The sequence below is a fragment of the Cyprinus carpio genome, chromosome B10, assembly GCF_018340385.1.
Source record: "Cyprinus carpio isolate SPL01 chromosome B10, ASM1834038v1, whole genome shotgun sequence".
Lineage (NCBI taxonomy): Eukaryota > Metazoa > Chordata > Actinopteri > Cypriniformes > Cyprinidae > Cyprinus > Cyprinus carpio.
This window is the reverse complement of record NC_056606.1, coordinates 3,811,485-3,827,419: the sequence shown is the minus strand read 5'-3', so window position 1 is coordinate 3,827,419 and position 15,935 is coordinate 3,811,485. Positions and strand designations below refer to the sequence as shown.

The 15,935-nt window shown below is 36.2% G+C and overlaps 1 pseudogene; it reads left to right on the top strand.

Annotated features, from left to right (window-relative positions):
• The first annotated feature begins 2,142 nt into the window (after positions 1 to 2,142).
• Positions 2,143 to 14,246, top strand: LOC122138587 (annotated as a pseudogene).
• The last annotated feature ends 1,689 nt before the right edge of the window (positions 14,247 to 15,935 follow it).

Here is a 15,935-nt window from a genome sequence, read left to right as displayed (position 1 = left end):
AGACATTAAGTTATGAACATTTTGGTCTTATTTTGCTTATCTTTTATGAAAAGGGTGGCAGTAATAATTTCCACTGTAACACAGGTGACAGTTAGATGTCTATATTATTAAAGACTATCACAACAACTATATTATTTCACAACATTGGTGGTTTCATCATTTATCATTCCTAATTCCTTCTGGGATATTTTGAAGGTTTCAAGGTTATAAGAAGACAAACTGAAAGTACATCAAGCCACTCTCCACAGGCCCGAAGAACTGGGGTGTATCAAATCACCCATCTTTACCCATTCATCTTCAAAGCTGCTGGAAACGCACATTTAATTGTATCACCCTCCAGTGCTTTTTTTATGACACAGCAGTAATATCTGGCTGTATCCCAGCTTGCAAATCATCTAATGACACGGGCTCCTTCAATATAAAACATACTCAGGATGATGTAGCCACTCAAAACCTCTTAAGTGTCTCTTCTTAACTTGTTAGTACTTATTACTCTCCCACCGGTTAGGCCAATTAGATTTCAAGACAACTCCTACTGAAAATAAGTCAGACTTTGTTTAGACATCTTGAGATGAATCCCTGGAAAGCTTTTCCTTAATCAATTCTGATTAGCCTGTTTTCTGCCATCTCATAATTGCAGCCCCAGGGGAAATTAAATGGCTCGGCTAAACATTTCATCTGGCAGTGTCTGTTAAGGTCTTGATTTCCTTAGCAGGACAATGTCATGTTATTAATAGCTATTATATTATTAAAACATTGAGATCCCAGACCTCAAGTAATTAATGTTTCTTGATGTCCTTAGTGGGCAACGTTTAGAAGTTCGTTCCATATCTGAAATACTCTACTTCCATATTTTGGTGGGAATGCCTGAGACTCAGTAGAGTCCTGGTCAGGGTTGCCAGGTCTGTGTAACAAAACCAGCCCAACTGGTGCTCAAAACTACTAACCACTAGCCCAATCACATTCCTGCTTTCAGGGATTCCAACTCAGTCTAAATCACATATCATCACACGGCAACAAAAATTGCGCTGGAAAATCACAGACTTGGCAACACGGCTCCTGGTCATGCTAATGTCCATCATCAAGTAACAGGAAAATCAAACAATAAATCAGTGTTTTGGTCCATTGGCCAATATTTCCTAACATTTATAAAACATAATTAACCAGATCATTGTAGTTAATTTTACAAGTTTTTTCTTTGGACAGAGCAACATGATGCAGTCAAATGCAATTAATAAATGCAAGTTCCAAGCGTATGAGGATGCTAATTGAACGGATAAATGTAAAAACTGACTACTTGAGGATTTGTCAACTTCTTCAAATCTGTTGAACTAGTTTATAGATCAAAGACGTATTTCATTTCCAGTTGGAAAATGGAACCAGAGAGTGCTTAAAAGAAATTGTTTTCAGAAGCAAAGAATTGCGCACTTGGACATCGTGTTGGAAATCTTAATATTTGTTTTCCTCGGAGGAGAATCTGCTTTAGAAACGCAATCTGCAAACAGAAGGAGACTGTCCATCAAATCATGCATTTGTGATAAATATCTGTTGGGCTTAACACATGCCTTCCCCTGTTTGGCAGACATATGATGTAAAATCAGCTAGATAGAAATAGTAAATACACTGTGATGGCCTAAAAAGGCCAACCTGCATGACAAAGCATTCACGAACATGAAATACTGCAATACTATTAATACACCAGGATGTTCTACTCTGGGCAGTTCATGTCCTCAAACTCAGAACGGCTATGCCATTTTAATACAGCCATGAATCATGATTTGATTCTTTGATTCCAGGTGAACTATTTGAAATTACCAGTTGACTAGTTGGAGGTTGGATGTTTATGCCAAAGATCCATAATACTGTACCCACCCTTGTAATGATAACCTCATTTGTTTCTTCCCAAAAGAACTCTCTCCATTTTCCCAGATGGTCATGCAAAACCCTCAAACCTCTCTGCCAAGCAGATCTCATCTTCTCCCTGCCGTCCAAGTGAATAACTGGTATGCAGTCAACCTCACACGTGTCAACAGACGGACATTTGTGACTTTGCTTTTCTTTGCTCCATAATAACCCCAAATTTCACTAAATATAGCTCTCAAAATATCCACACCAAATGGCAGCCTCCAAAGTGACTTTCAAATGTCCCTGCAGAAACCAACTAGAGTCCACATTAAGGACTCAACATTCACTATAGTGACCCTTTGGATGTGATATACATCAGGATATAAGGAGGAACTTTACTACGCATTGCAAAGTTTGGACTGATTTTACCTGATTACCACTGGATTATAGGAGACTCTCAGGAAGCCGGAGGTGGCTGCGATGCAGGGCTGCCCATGGTCTTCTTTGCACATGGTGAAGGGTGAGCCCCTCGCTGGATCATTACGCCCAGGATGCTTTGGAGCTGGTGTACCAGCCGGGTGGGATCAGCTACCATTGTGTCTCTCCAGAACTGGCGCCGATTCCTGGCATCACAAATTGCCTGGCAAGACTTGAGACTAAAATCTCACATCAGGAACCTTTCTGTCCAGGTATTTGATTTGATGCACTGCTTGATATTTAAGTAATATTTGTGATATTTAAGTAATAGTTGTGCGATTTGCTTATTCAGTATTAAACGAACTTCAAACCCATTGACACCAATTAGACGACAATGGGAGATGCAGTCTTTTCTAAACTGGTGTGTGACCTCTTTAATCCTTTTTTTCCCCGCCTAGTAAAGCTTTTAAAATGTTGCGCCAGCCACTTCCAGCATTTTTTGAGCATTTTCACAAAATTTTCATGGCCCCAGAATATTTTGTTGTATGTGAATATACAATATATGTCAAAAAGAAAGAACAGCACCTCTGCTTATTAACAAAACTAAATGTTTTATCTCAAACTTCATGCATTCTTTTTTGTCAAAAAAATAATTTGATACATCTGGATCGGATTCAGAGCATTGATCAAAACATAAGATGAGAAGTAGATAAGCTGTCAACTACAAAAAGCTTCACAGTCTTAAACCACTTCCTGGGCTGACATTTCATTTAGTAAATTGGACAGTTTGATTTCTATGCTGTTTAGCAGCTTGATGATCATGTTAATTTTAAGCCATCTGCTTATATATGCAATCGTTGTTTCTGCTTCTTCTTCACTGTATTTTGATACAGAGATTTAGTACTCTTTCTGAAAATGTGTAATAGCGCCTCCTACTGTATACCACAAAAAGTCGAAAAATTCTGAGTTAAGAACAATTCTTTATTGGCATCTGTGATTCCATGAAGAACATTTAACTTCTGCACAACCTTTCCATGGCAATAAAGATTCTTTATAGTGGAAAAAGGCTACTTATTAAATTGTTCTTCAGCATATATATATATATATAGTTATTCTATGACCTTTTTGAAACCTTTATGGCGTGCCTGGCAAGACTTGGGGCAAAAATCTCACATCAGGAACCTTTCTGTCCAGGTATTTGATTTGATGCACTGCTTGATATTTACGTAATATTTGTGATATTTACATTAATAGTTGTGGCGGTTGCTTATTCAGACAAGCGAACTTCAAACCCGTGGCCTGTGTAGACACAATGGGAGATGCTATGCTTTTTCCTACTGGTGTGTGACCTCCTTTAACTTTTTTTCCCCGCCAGTGTTTTTAAAATGTTCTTAGCCACTTCAGCATTTTTGAGCATTTTTCACAAAATTTTCATGACCCCAGAATATTTTATTTGTATATAGGAAAATATACAATATGTCAAAGAAGAGACAGCACCTCTGCTTTATTAACAAAACTAAATGTTTTATTCAAACTTCATGCATTCTTTTTTTGTCAAAAAATAATTTGATACATCTGGATCCAGTTCAGGCATTGATCAAAACATAGATGAAGTAGATAAACTTCCATCAACTTCCCCAAAGCTTCACGGTCTTAGAAACTTCCTGGGCTGACATTTCATTTAGTAAAATTGGACAGTTTTGATTTCTATGCTGTTTAACGCTTGATGATCATGTTAATTTAAATATGCATCTGCTTATATATGCCGTCACGTTGTTTCTGCTTCTTCTTCACTTTGTATTTTGATACAGAGATTTAAAATCTCTTTCTGAAAATGTGTAATAAGCAGCCTCCTACTGTATACCACAAAAATTCGAAAAATTCTGAGTTAAGAACAATTTAACTTTATTGGCATCTGCTTGATTCCATGAGAAGAACATTTAACTCTGCACAACCTTTCCATGGCAATAAGAAAATTCTTTATAGTGGAAAAAGGCTAATTATTAAATTGTTCTTCACATATATATATATATATAGTTATTCTATGACATCATGGTAAAACCTCCTTTTTGAAACCTTTATTTTTAAGAGTATGTCTTCTTTTGGTTTAAGTCTGCACAGAAGACAATCTCATAATGCATTTAAAAAAAAAAAAAAAAGATTTTATCCAATATTTCGATGTGTAATGTTTTTATGCTTGTTAGAGTGTCTTGTCATCAGTTTAGCAATATGTTAAAATTTAAACAAATACCAAACATACTGGAACTGAAAATTCCTGTGCATGAAGGAGTGCTACTTGTGTGACACAAATACTTGCTGAGTAGCTAAAAGTCTTCCAAATCAGTCATTCCAATTCCATTTCATTTTAAAATGGACAACAAGCCAGGAACTGAGCTACTCTTGCAATATCCACCGGCCTTTAAGAAAGATGAGTGTTTACATGATGTAAAATACCCAGAAACATTACTGAACATGAATTACATTTAAAAATAATAAATATAATAATAAAAATAAAAAGAGAGAGAGAATTATATAGTGAAGAATTATATAGTGACTTTTGATAATCTGGGACTGGAGTACTGCTGCGTCTGCATATTCTATAAGGTTATCTCTTTATCCCACATCGAGAGGGTTTTTTTCTTGAATATGTCAACAGGGAATTGAGCAAAAAAGAAGCAAACAAAAACATTGTCATAGTGAGCATGAAAAGGCTGCGGTTAGTGCTATGAAAAGCAGTAAGACACGACATTAGCCTGGTGGCAAACACACTCAAAGAGACAGCATATCAAGAGCGTTTTCTCCAACACTGCACTGTCAGGAAACAACTCCGCCAACTTCCAAGCAAACTACCTCAGGGCTTAAATTTCACATACTCAGCACTTCTATCATTACTGATTTAAAAGAGTTACCGTTAGCTACACCACTGCAGAAAAAAAAAAACTTAAAGAAAACTAAATTGAAGATAGAATGGTAATAAGACGGTAGTAATATACCCTAAACTGAAAGGTCAGTCAAGTAGCTAAATAGCACTTCTTACCCACCGGGAAGTGGGTTCACTGTGAGATTGAAGCATTAAAGATAAAATGATAAGACATTCACATATTTAACTTCTGTAATGCTACATATTTTCAAGTGCAATAGAATATATCCAGTTAAAATGATCAGTGTTAGGGAAGCTAATATGAGCTTTTAGATTTCCAAGTTAATAATCTGAGACGGTTAATCTACATATAAATGCTAGTAGAAAAAGTAACATCATCAACTGGAGAACAAAGTGGCAGTATATTATATCATACAATATAGCCTAGTTTATCTTTTGCAATTAGAAAAGTATTTATGTAGTACAAAAACAACAACAACAACAAATGTCACCATTTTATTTTTTGTTAGCTATTTACACAAAGTCTACATTGTGGGAATGCTGTTCAAATACATTTAAAAAAATCCAAGTCTGTTGTTTTAGAGAAAAATGTGCACTGATGTATAGTTCAAAGTAAAAGATCCGTTCACACCAAGATTAATAACTATAATGATAACTATATTAGCATTAGCACAATAACATTCTGTTTACACTCTAAAAAATATAACTCAGTGCTGGGTAAAATATGGACAAGCACAGAGACTTTAATTATTGTTTAAAAAAGTTACTATATGGCTGGGCTGAAAAGTGGCATCAGCAATAAGTTTGTAAATTAAAAATTAGAAACATAATTTCTAGAGGCATCAGCAATAATCGGAAGGTGAACATTTATTAATAAGCCATTTAAAAATATATATTAATTTATTATTTATCCAACTTATTAAGAAATGTCTATTTATTGAACATATGAATAAATGTTAATTTCCAACCTATTTTGGGTTCATTTTAAGCAAGAAATATACAGTAATTTTTAAGCAATAGTTAGTTAAACACAACTAAAAATAAAACATTTAACCAAACTGCTGGGTCAAAACCACATATTTGCTGGCTTTGTCCTTATCAAACCAACATATATATTGTTTTTAACCCAGCATTTTTAGAGTGTATTATGTGTGCTGCAGTTTTGTCGTCTGCCACTTTAAATGCTTGGATGGATTCTGATTGGTTGTTCATCAGCTGGAGAAAAAAACATTCTGAATGTGAATGATATTGTTTCTCTGTGTCGATTATCGTTAAAAGCAGTGATGAGGAATTCCCTAATCTCAAAGAATTTGAACAATTATTTAAACTTTATAGTTATCCTCGGTGTGAACGAACCTTTAGATCAGACACATTTTGTTGTAAAAGTAAATCAGGTTCAGTTTTCTTTGACATTGCATTTGTCAGAATAAGATTGGATGAATTTCTATGGATTGCAATAATATATGATTTTCTTATATTTTTAGATTCATGGCCAGCACGTCTTTTGACGGCCTAAGCGGCTACATCAATGTTCAGGAGGAATCAACCATCATCTCTGAAAGCCATCACTTCATCTGGAATCTCCAGCAGGACCCAATAGGCAAGCCCATGTGGGCCAGCGCCTGCGGCAGCTGGAAGCAGGGCAAAGTGGTTATGGATTACGGAGTTTGGCTAATAAGAGACAGTCTCAGGCAGGAGGCGGACTGGCGGCATTCCTCGCGTCTACACTTGCGTGTCGTCACCCTGGTAGAACATCCATTTGTCTTCACCCGAGGAGGCGTTGATGAAGAAGGCTTGTGCCGGCTGGCCAGCTGTGCCTTGACCCCCCTAACAAATGACACAGCCTTATTGGAAAAAAGCCTTTTTCAGGGTTTGCAACGGTGCCAACGACAGCGTCCCCATGGAGTTTAAAAAATGTTGTTGTTATGGATGTTGCATTGATCTTTTGGAGAAGCTGGCGGAGGACATGAGGTTTGACTTTGACCTCTATATCGTGGGAGATGGGAAATATGGAGCTTACAAAAATTAGGTCGCTGGGCGGGCTGGTCGGGGACCTCATGGCGGAGCGGCACATCTGGCCGTCACCGCCTTTAGCATCAACTCAGCCGCAGTCAGGTCATCGACTTCACCAGCCCCTTCTTCTCACCAGTCTGGGAATCCTCGTCAGGACTATGGATACTGCCGCTTCCTCCGGGGCCTTCATGTGGCCCCTGCACTGGAGTATGTGGCTGGGGATATTTGTGTCTTTACGTGACGGCCGTGTTCCTGACCTTGCACGAGTGGAAAAGCCCTTTCGGCATGACTCTCGAGGGGAAGGAACAGGGACCGTGTCTTTCTTTCTCCTCTCAGCTAAACGCGTTTGCCTACGCAATCTTATTCGGCAGGACTGGACCTCCGCCATTAAACCGCCAAAGTGTTGGACCCGGCAGATTCCTCATGAACCTCTGGGCCATTTTCTGTTTGTTCTGCCTTTCCACATACACAGCTAACCTCGCCGCTGTCATGGTTGGTGAGAAAACCTATGAGCAACTCTCAGGTATACATGATCCCAAGGTAAAAGGCAAATTGTGTTTATCATTTTCAAATTATTTCAATGACTGGCAGGCTTAGGGTTACAAATATACTTCCTGGTTAATGAAACCAGTCCTCTTGCTTTTCTCAAGCTCCACCATCCATCACAAGGTTTCGCTTTGGAACCGTTCGGGAGAGCCAGCGCTGAGGACTATGTGAAAAAAGCTTCCCAGGAGATATGAATACATGAGACGATATAATGTCCCTGCAACCCCTGATGGGATAGATCTTCTTAAGTAAGTAGTAATCGTTATTGCAAAAGTTGGCATCGATCATTGAAGCTGCAATAATTTGCTGGAAATGCTACCATGTCCTTCTTAGATGGCTTTGGCCTTCTTGCAGTGTCAGGCAAATCCATGTAGTTTCACTGTATAAGACTGGGAATGAATAGACTTGACTAATGTTTAGACTGTGTTGAAAACACACATTCCTACTAATTTAATGATCTTGGTGGCTGCAAAGTACGGAGCACATGACATGCAAGAAAAAATTAATTAATTTTGTGCATGATTTACTAATTCGTTCCCTCGATGTACTAAAACATGCACACAATAGTAGCAATGTCTACTATTTTTTCCTGCATGCCATGTGTGGGGCTCCGTAGCAAAGCACACAGTTTGCATGCAAAAAAAAATATTCCTTATTATTAAATGCATGGCTGGAATGTCTGATAATACACGCAAAAAAAAATATATTCCTTCATTGGGACGTATACATTCTAAATATCAAGCAATACATATATTAAAAACCATATATATTTTTAAATGCGAAATGTCAGATGTTTAAATATATTTTCAGAAATATATTTAATCATTTATTTTCAATTATTTTCAATTTGTCCAAAATATATTTAAAAAGTATATATTTAGCATTTACTCAATTAATTGTATTGCCCATTTTGTAATATATTTTTGCATTTAAATGTTTAAATATATTTATATATTTAATATGAATATATTTAGCATTTATTGAAAAATATTATTTTTCATTGTACTGTTTACAAATGTATTGACATATGGGAATCAAAACAACAGAGATGTGCTGGAGAACAACAACTGCGTTAATTGGGGAAGCAAGCAGGTAATTTCTGTTATGCCGTACCTCTTGAACCCTTAAAATAAAATGAAAAGTAGGCTTGTGCTGTAATGTAGGGAAGTTTTTTTGACAAGGGGAGGGCACTTAAGCCAAAAGATTTGCGAGCTAAAGTTGTTTTGCTGTTGCTTATTGATGGATGGACAGCACTGAAAATGTAGGACATGGAAAACAATGACAACTTGATCATGAGTAAAAAGTAAAAGTAACTTTAAAAGTAAAGTAAATAAAATTTTGTTTGGTTTTTTTTTTTTTTTTTTTTTTTTTTTTTTTTATTTAAAGTAGTTAGGGACCCCAACCCCAAAAATAGGATACTTATTAATACTTTTTTTTTAATCATTTAATTTATTTTAATAATTGCAGAAATAACCCAAGCACATAAAGCCTGTGCCAAGATTCTCCAGATGTCACTTGAGTGTTCGACAGGCCACGCTTAACTAAATTTAGAAGAGGTTTTCCTCCTTTCATATCCCTCTGTTGCAAGTCTGAAACTCCTCTTTGAGTTTCCACAACCTTCGACATGATTTGGTGCAGTCCTCAAATCAGACCGCATACTCCAAAATATTGCCACAGTGTATAATTCCTACAAGTAGGGCAAAATGAATAGATTTCAGGAGAAGCAGATGAAATGTGCAATATTTTCCTAAGAAGGTTAGCCAGGTCTCTCTTTTTAAATCAATCCAGCACGTGTTTTTTCAAGATAACATACATTTCAAATCGCATAGGATAAACAAGAATGTAACTGCTAGTAAATTGGCCTTCTGTGTTCCCTTATGCGAGTGTGTAGGTATCAAATCATCAAAACCAAGTTCATATTGTGACAACATTGTATTTCCATAGACAAAATGTCTGAATGCAGCAAATATAAGTGTCATTATATAATAGCAAACTGTCTGATGCCATTCCAGGGATGATCCCCAAAAGCTGGATGCTTTCATAATGGACAAAGCACTTTTAGACTATGAAGTGTCTATTGATGCAGACTGCAAGATGCTGACAGTGGGAAAGCCTTTTATGATTGAAGGCCAGTAAATGAATGCTTCTCACTTGTTATTGTTTCTAAGTTATGGAGTGAATGAACTACCGTGCACATGCTGATAAAAATATATATTTCCCATCCGCTTTACAGGCTGGCATTGGCCTCAAACAGAACTCCTCCTCTCACCTCAACATCTCTGAGCTGGTCAGTCAGTACAAATCTGATGGATTTATGGACATGCTGCATGACAAGTGGTATAAGGTGGTACCCTGCGGTAAAAGAAGCTTCTCATTAGTCACAGAGGTGAGTCTGATACAAACTCAGAAATCAGGTGCTTCTATCATTTTTGATGATGTCCACCCAAGAAAAGTGGATCTATCTAAATAGTTTGATGACACATTTCCTATCGAATCAGGAGGGCATATGAAGGGCTGTCTATTTTACATGACTGAAAAATATCAACTTTTAAAATTTATTTAGGCATAAGTCGCTTCACACAGAATTAGTTTTTCCATTCCAGTTCACTACTTTTCCATAGTTTTTTCTATCGTGCGATTTTACATAATTTGCCATGTCTACAAGCACAGGCGTCTCCATTTTAAGATGCGGTGTCAAGTTAAAGTCAATTTACAATTTATTTGTGTTAAGGGGCCACACAGAATTAGTTTTCCGATTCCAGTTCACTATTCATTATGCATTAGCTCCAGAACCTGGACCAATCAGAAGACCCCGGAGCTCAGTACCAATCAAGAAGACCCAGAGGCAAAGTGCTGTATGTTTTTGTTTACAGTTACAAGCTGCACTTTGTTTAAAACCATTAATGAGTGCTTTGTCTGCATTTTTTACATGCAAAGATCGTGTTCTGCAATGCTGAAAACAGTTTTTGCTGCTTGGGATAAAAAAAAAATAATAAATAATAATAATATCAAAATATAAACATAAAAATATATAAAAAAAATATCTTTTATTAAGCAAGGATGGGGTCTGTAAGATTTTTTTTTTTTAAAGTTGTTCTTGCTACATACTTTTTTTGGAAACCTAGACGCATCTTTTAAGGATTGTTCGATAAATAGAAAGTTCAAAGATTATTGTTTATTTGCAATCTTTTTGTAAATATTTTAAGACTATAAATGTCTTTATTGCTAATTTTTTTCAATTTAATGTGTCCTTGTTGATTTTGTTTGTTTTGTTTGTGTTTTCAAAAGAAAAAAAAAGTGTACTGACAACTTTTGAATTGTATATGTATATAGAGAGGATTATATTGTTTTGTATATTTTATACACACACAGACACACACACAAACTTGTTTCACGCCACATTAAATGCTGCTACTTTTAATCCTAAATTTGACAACTAAACACAAAATTGTACTCTAATGATAAGTTACTCCATTAATTTTGCTTCCTTTTTTTCAGATCTAAACTTTCACCATCATTTACTAACCCCTGAATCATTCTAATCATGCATTATTTTCTTTTTCTTCATTCACAAATGTATTGTTTGCGTGTTCAGTTGAGTTAGGGATTTGAGAGCTCTGGTGAAGAGGAACGCTTTCAGAGGATAATAACTATGATTTGTTCCTCGTAGAAAGACTTGGAATAGAGTGCAATGTCATTCAAACTACTTCTGTGATGGTTTAATGGTGTTAATCTTTCTTTGCCATTAAAAATGTCTCCTTATATAGATATCTCATTTTGTGTCTTACAGAATAAGCTAAACAATATGGAGTTTTATGGAACTAAATACTGACCAAATTTCATTCATGGCTGAACTATTCCTCTTTCTAACCTTGACTTTCTGTTGTCATCCTCAGGCGTTACAGATGGGGGATAAAGCACTTCTCAGGGGTTGTTTGTCATGCTGTTCGTTGGAGTGGCCCTGTCTCTGCTCACCACTGGGTGAACACATCGGCCCATCGCTGGCTGATAGTACCAGAATGCAGCAGTCATCACAACATAAATACTGGCTTCACACTAGTCAAGTAAGTTCATTTTGCACAATTCCACGCTGGTTATATTTACACGTAATGCATGTCATCTTAGTGACTCGTTGAAGCAGTAAAGAAAGCTTTGCTCATTACTCACTTTGTAATTCTCAACAACACTTTTCTTTAATAGCACTTAATTTAATTGTTTTTTTCAGCGATTACATCGAAAGCATTAACCCCGACTTTCAAAGAAGACAAATTACAGGCGGTTGCAAAACCGGGAGAAAAGGTAAACTGCTTTCATAACAAATGAACTTTTAAATAATGTCTAGCATTCAAGCAACATCGAAGTGCTAAAGTAGTGTCATTCTCAGGAAACTTTGCTGTTTCAAAGCATTATAAAAAATGAAATCTAAAAATGGATTGATCTTTCTGGACATCATATGAATCAAACCAAATAAAGTTTATCTTACAAGCTACCAGTATTTTGGTTGTAAAGTCCTTACAGGCTATACTACACTTATAACTATTTTTCTTTCATTCGGGTCACTATATGACTCATGTAGAGTGACCGATGTATTGGATCTCGCTTAGTGAGACCAGTCCACTTCAAGTGCAACCTAAACAAGCCAATGCATACTGGCATGTGATGACGGTAATTCAGCTGCCACCGATCCTGGCACCGAAAGTATACTTAGGCAGCAGGTGCAATGCATACTCGAAAGCTTGGTACGTAGAGATGGCATGCAGACCAGACCTGAAAGCTTGATGAATCTGGTGAGAATCCGTGAGAACCACAGTAGAGGGCTGGGTTCCATATGCAGAGATTCCAAGTGGATCCATATATGTAAAGCCCACGGCCTCAGAGCCACGTCCCGACAGCCCGCGGCCATTCCCTCGGGTTACAATCACCTCTAATCTTTCATATGCTCCTAAGCGGTTGTTCACATGTGTAAAGTGCTTCCGAAACCTCACCCCGGAAGGATGGGGCTTCTGCACATGCTCCTGTTCAAGTGGACCAAGGTACATTGATATTTTCAAATTTCACTGAGTGCTTGATGCTCAACAGCGGAGACTAGGAGCCTGGTCTACGTAAAAGCGGCATGGAGGCCAGCACAGTAGAGTGGAAGGGCAGGATCCATGTGCGGCTTTGGTAGGATCCCAAGTTATCACGAATGGCTTCGTAGTGACTGACTGAAAGTGCGTCTTGCAGTTCATGTGTAATCCTTGTTCCCTGAAGCGAAGGCTGAATATCCCCAATACTGTACTGCAGGCTCGGCTCCTCAGCCGAATTAATAATATGCGGTGGCTCATTATTTACACTCGAAGTGGATTGATCTCTCTAAGCGATATCCCAATTTGTCGGTCACAATGTGACTTCTCCATTCCCTTCTTCAGGGAATGAGGGTTACATACATAACTGAGACATTTCTTTAAAGTACTGTTCACTTCTGATATATTATTTGTAATTAAAGACATCTTTAAAGCAATATTTTAATTTAAAATGAGAATTATGTCATCATTACTTACCCTCATTCCACTCTAAACAATCAGTGTTATTTATATATTATTATTTATTATTAAGAATTTCGTTTTTTTGTTTGTTTGTTTGTTTTTTGTTTTTGTTTTTTTATTCCTATTTAGCTTTATTTTTATTTCAGTTTTGGTTTTAATAATTTAAGAACTTCAGCTAAGGCTACATTTCTACATTTTTTTTTTTAAGTTCAAGTATTTAATCTAATGGTTTGATATTGATATTTTATTTCAGCTTTATTTTAATTAAAAAAAGCACTTGCTGCTATTTTTCATGCAATTATAATGAACAAGAACTTTCAAGCTTCAAAAATGACATAAATCACCATAAAAGTAGCACATCTTTTAAAGTCATTATTTGTTGATCTTTGTCAGATTAGTTTTGTGAAAGATTTGACTGACTGAGAACACGTGTAATTCATGACAGCTGCATTCCTCATGAACATGCCATGGAAATCTAGGTTAGGATGTGAAGATTTTGGGTTACAGGCGCTTCAGAACACTAGGTATGAAGCAAATAAAAACAGATCCAGTTTTTGTTTGCATATGCATGGAAAGACCATCAAAATTGAGAAAACTAGAATAACTATAACTTTCCATGACATACTTACAATTCTATACTGATAATGTGGTATATCGTTCTGTTCCGATTAAGCTGCAATGTTGGAAACAACAAACAAATGCCCCCTTGAACTCTCTTTGGGGAACCCTCCAACTGCAACAGACGAAAACTGTCCAGTCAAGAGGGACAACAAAATGACCTACAATATTTCTCACTGTAAAGAGCTGCTGTCCCCACAGGACAAGAGACAGCCTGCGTTACAGGCCACATCTAACCGGAAGAACCCATTTGCTGGGCCTTTCCCTTAGAACCCCATAGTACAGGAACTGACATACCTTGAAACACAAATCCAGCTTATCAAAAAGCAACTACAGCTTGCCATGAAGAAGAAAAAGAGCTGGAACAGTATCAGAAGACAAAGACTTCAGCCGAGTCCTAGAACTCGTGGGAGATTTAGGGAGATTTAGCTGGAGTTTATATGGGTTACATTGTTCAAAGGCTTGGACCTACCAGCTGATTATTTCAATTCGCGGCCCTGAGGGAAGCAAGACTTTCTTTATACATTCACACAAGTGTTTTTTTTTTTTTTTTTTTTTATTCCTCATTGAACTGAAGTTGAAGAAAAAGAACAGAAGAGAAGAAAAGATGTCAGATATAAATATTGGATATAAGCAGTGTGGTATTTCTATATTCCCAGAAGTTAAATTCTGAGGATACTTTGTTTTTAGGTATGCATACATGGAAATGTCAGTGAATAACTACTTAAATGGAAGACATTTATGTGTCAAAATGACATTTATTTAAGGTGTCAAACTGTGATGTATGATAAAGCATCTCCTGCATATTTTTTTACTGAGACCTGAGAGCGTTTTTTAGGGAAGAAAAGCGGTGTTGTCATCTCTGAGTTGTAGCTTGGAGAAAGTGTTAACCTTGAATTGTTATGTTTCTATGAATTAAAAAATGGCTTTTAGATATATGTCTGTGAGGATTAACTTATTTCAAAGTCTTCTTAAATTAGTGTCCATATGCAATATAATGAACTGTCAGAAAGCAGGCCTTAAGGATACTTCAATACAACATAATAAAATAAAAAAAAAAAAATAAATATTAAAAATTTAAATTTTCCTTTTTAAAATAGCCTACCGCTTATTATGCACACTTTCTTCAGTGCCATGCTACATGAACTATCTGTTAATGACTGCAAGTCATTCAAACCCTGAAGCAGCAAACATCCCAACACTTTGACTGTCGAACCCACTGCACAGCTGGCATGAGGATTTGGTTTTAAAGGGGCAATGATTTGTTTACTCCACATTTAAAGCTATGTGCATTCAACGTTTGCTGTGAAGGATTTTATTTGCCCATATAACGATAAAGAATTAAACTAAAAGATGAAAGCTGCGAGATGTAGATGCACAATAAAACATAAACATAGACATAACCAATTAACAGAAAAAAATTTATACAAAATAGATGCAGTATAAAATTTAAATATGGTCATAACTAAGTGACAGAAAAAAAGTTTTACAAAATTACATTTTAAATGTAGCAATATCAGCAGTACAATGCAAACCAGTTGTTTTGAAATTTGGTGAATTTATTAATTTTACTTAATATGTTTGATCATATGTATTAATAAATATGTGCATTATCTCAGTGTCCATTGGAATGTACCTTTCAAATAACATAGAACTGAATTCAAAGGAAGATTAATTTACAAATGAGACATTGCTCATGCCCAAGTAAAACGAGATAGCACCCTTGGAATAAACTATGCATTTCATAGCATTTACTGCATTAAAATAAAGTTTTAGTGTAACAAATTAAAAGTTAATTTTTGTCATTAGAAATGTGCTCAAGTAAGACTTAAAGACCCACCTTTAAATGTACTCTTAAAAGTTCAAGTTAAATGTACTCTTGAATGTTAAAAACTCAAAAAGCTTAATACCATCTATAATGCTGGAACATTTTTATAATAATCCTATTATTGCTTGAAGGAAAATGACAGTGGTGTTAGACGTGAAATCAGTAGTTGCTAGAAATAAGACTGCAATGCTGAAAGTTTGGCCATGTCTAAATCTTCTGAAACTTCTGTTTCAATAACTGCTGTGAATAATATTTCATCCTT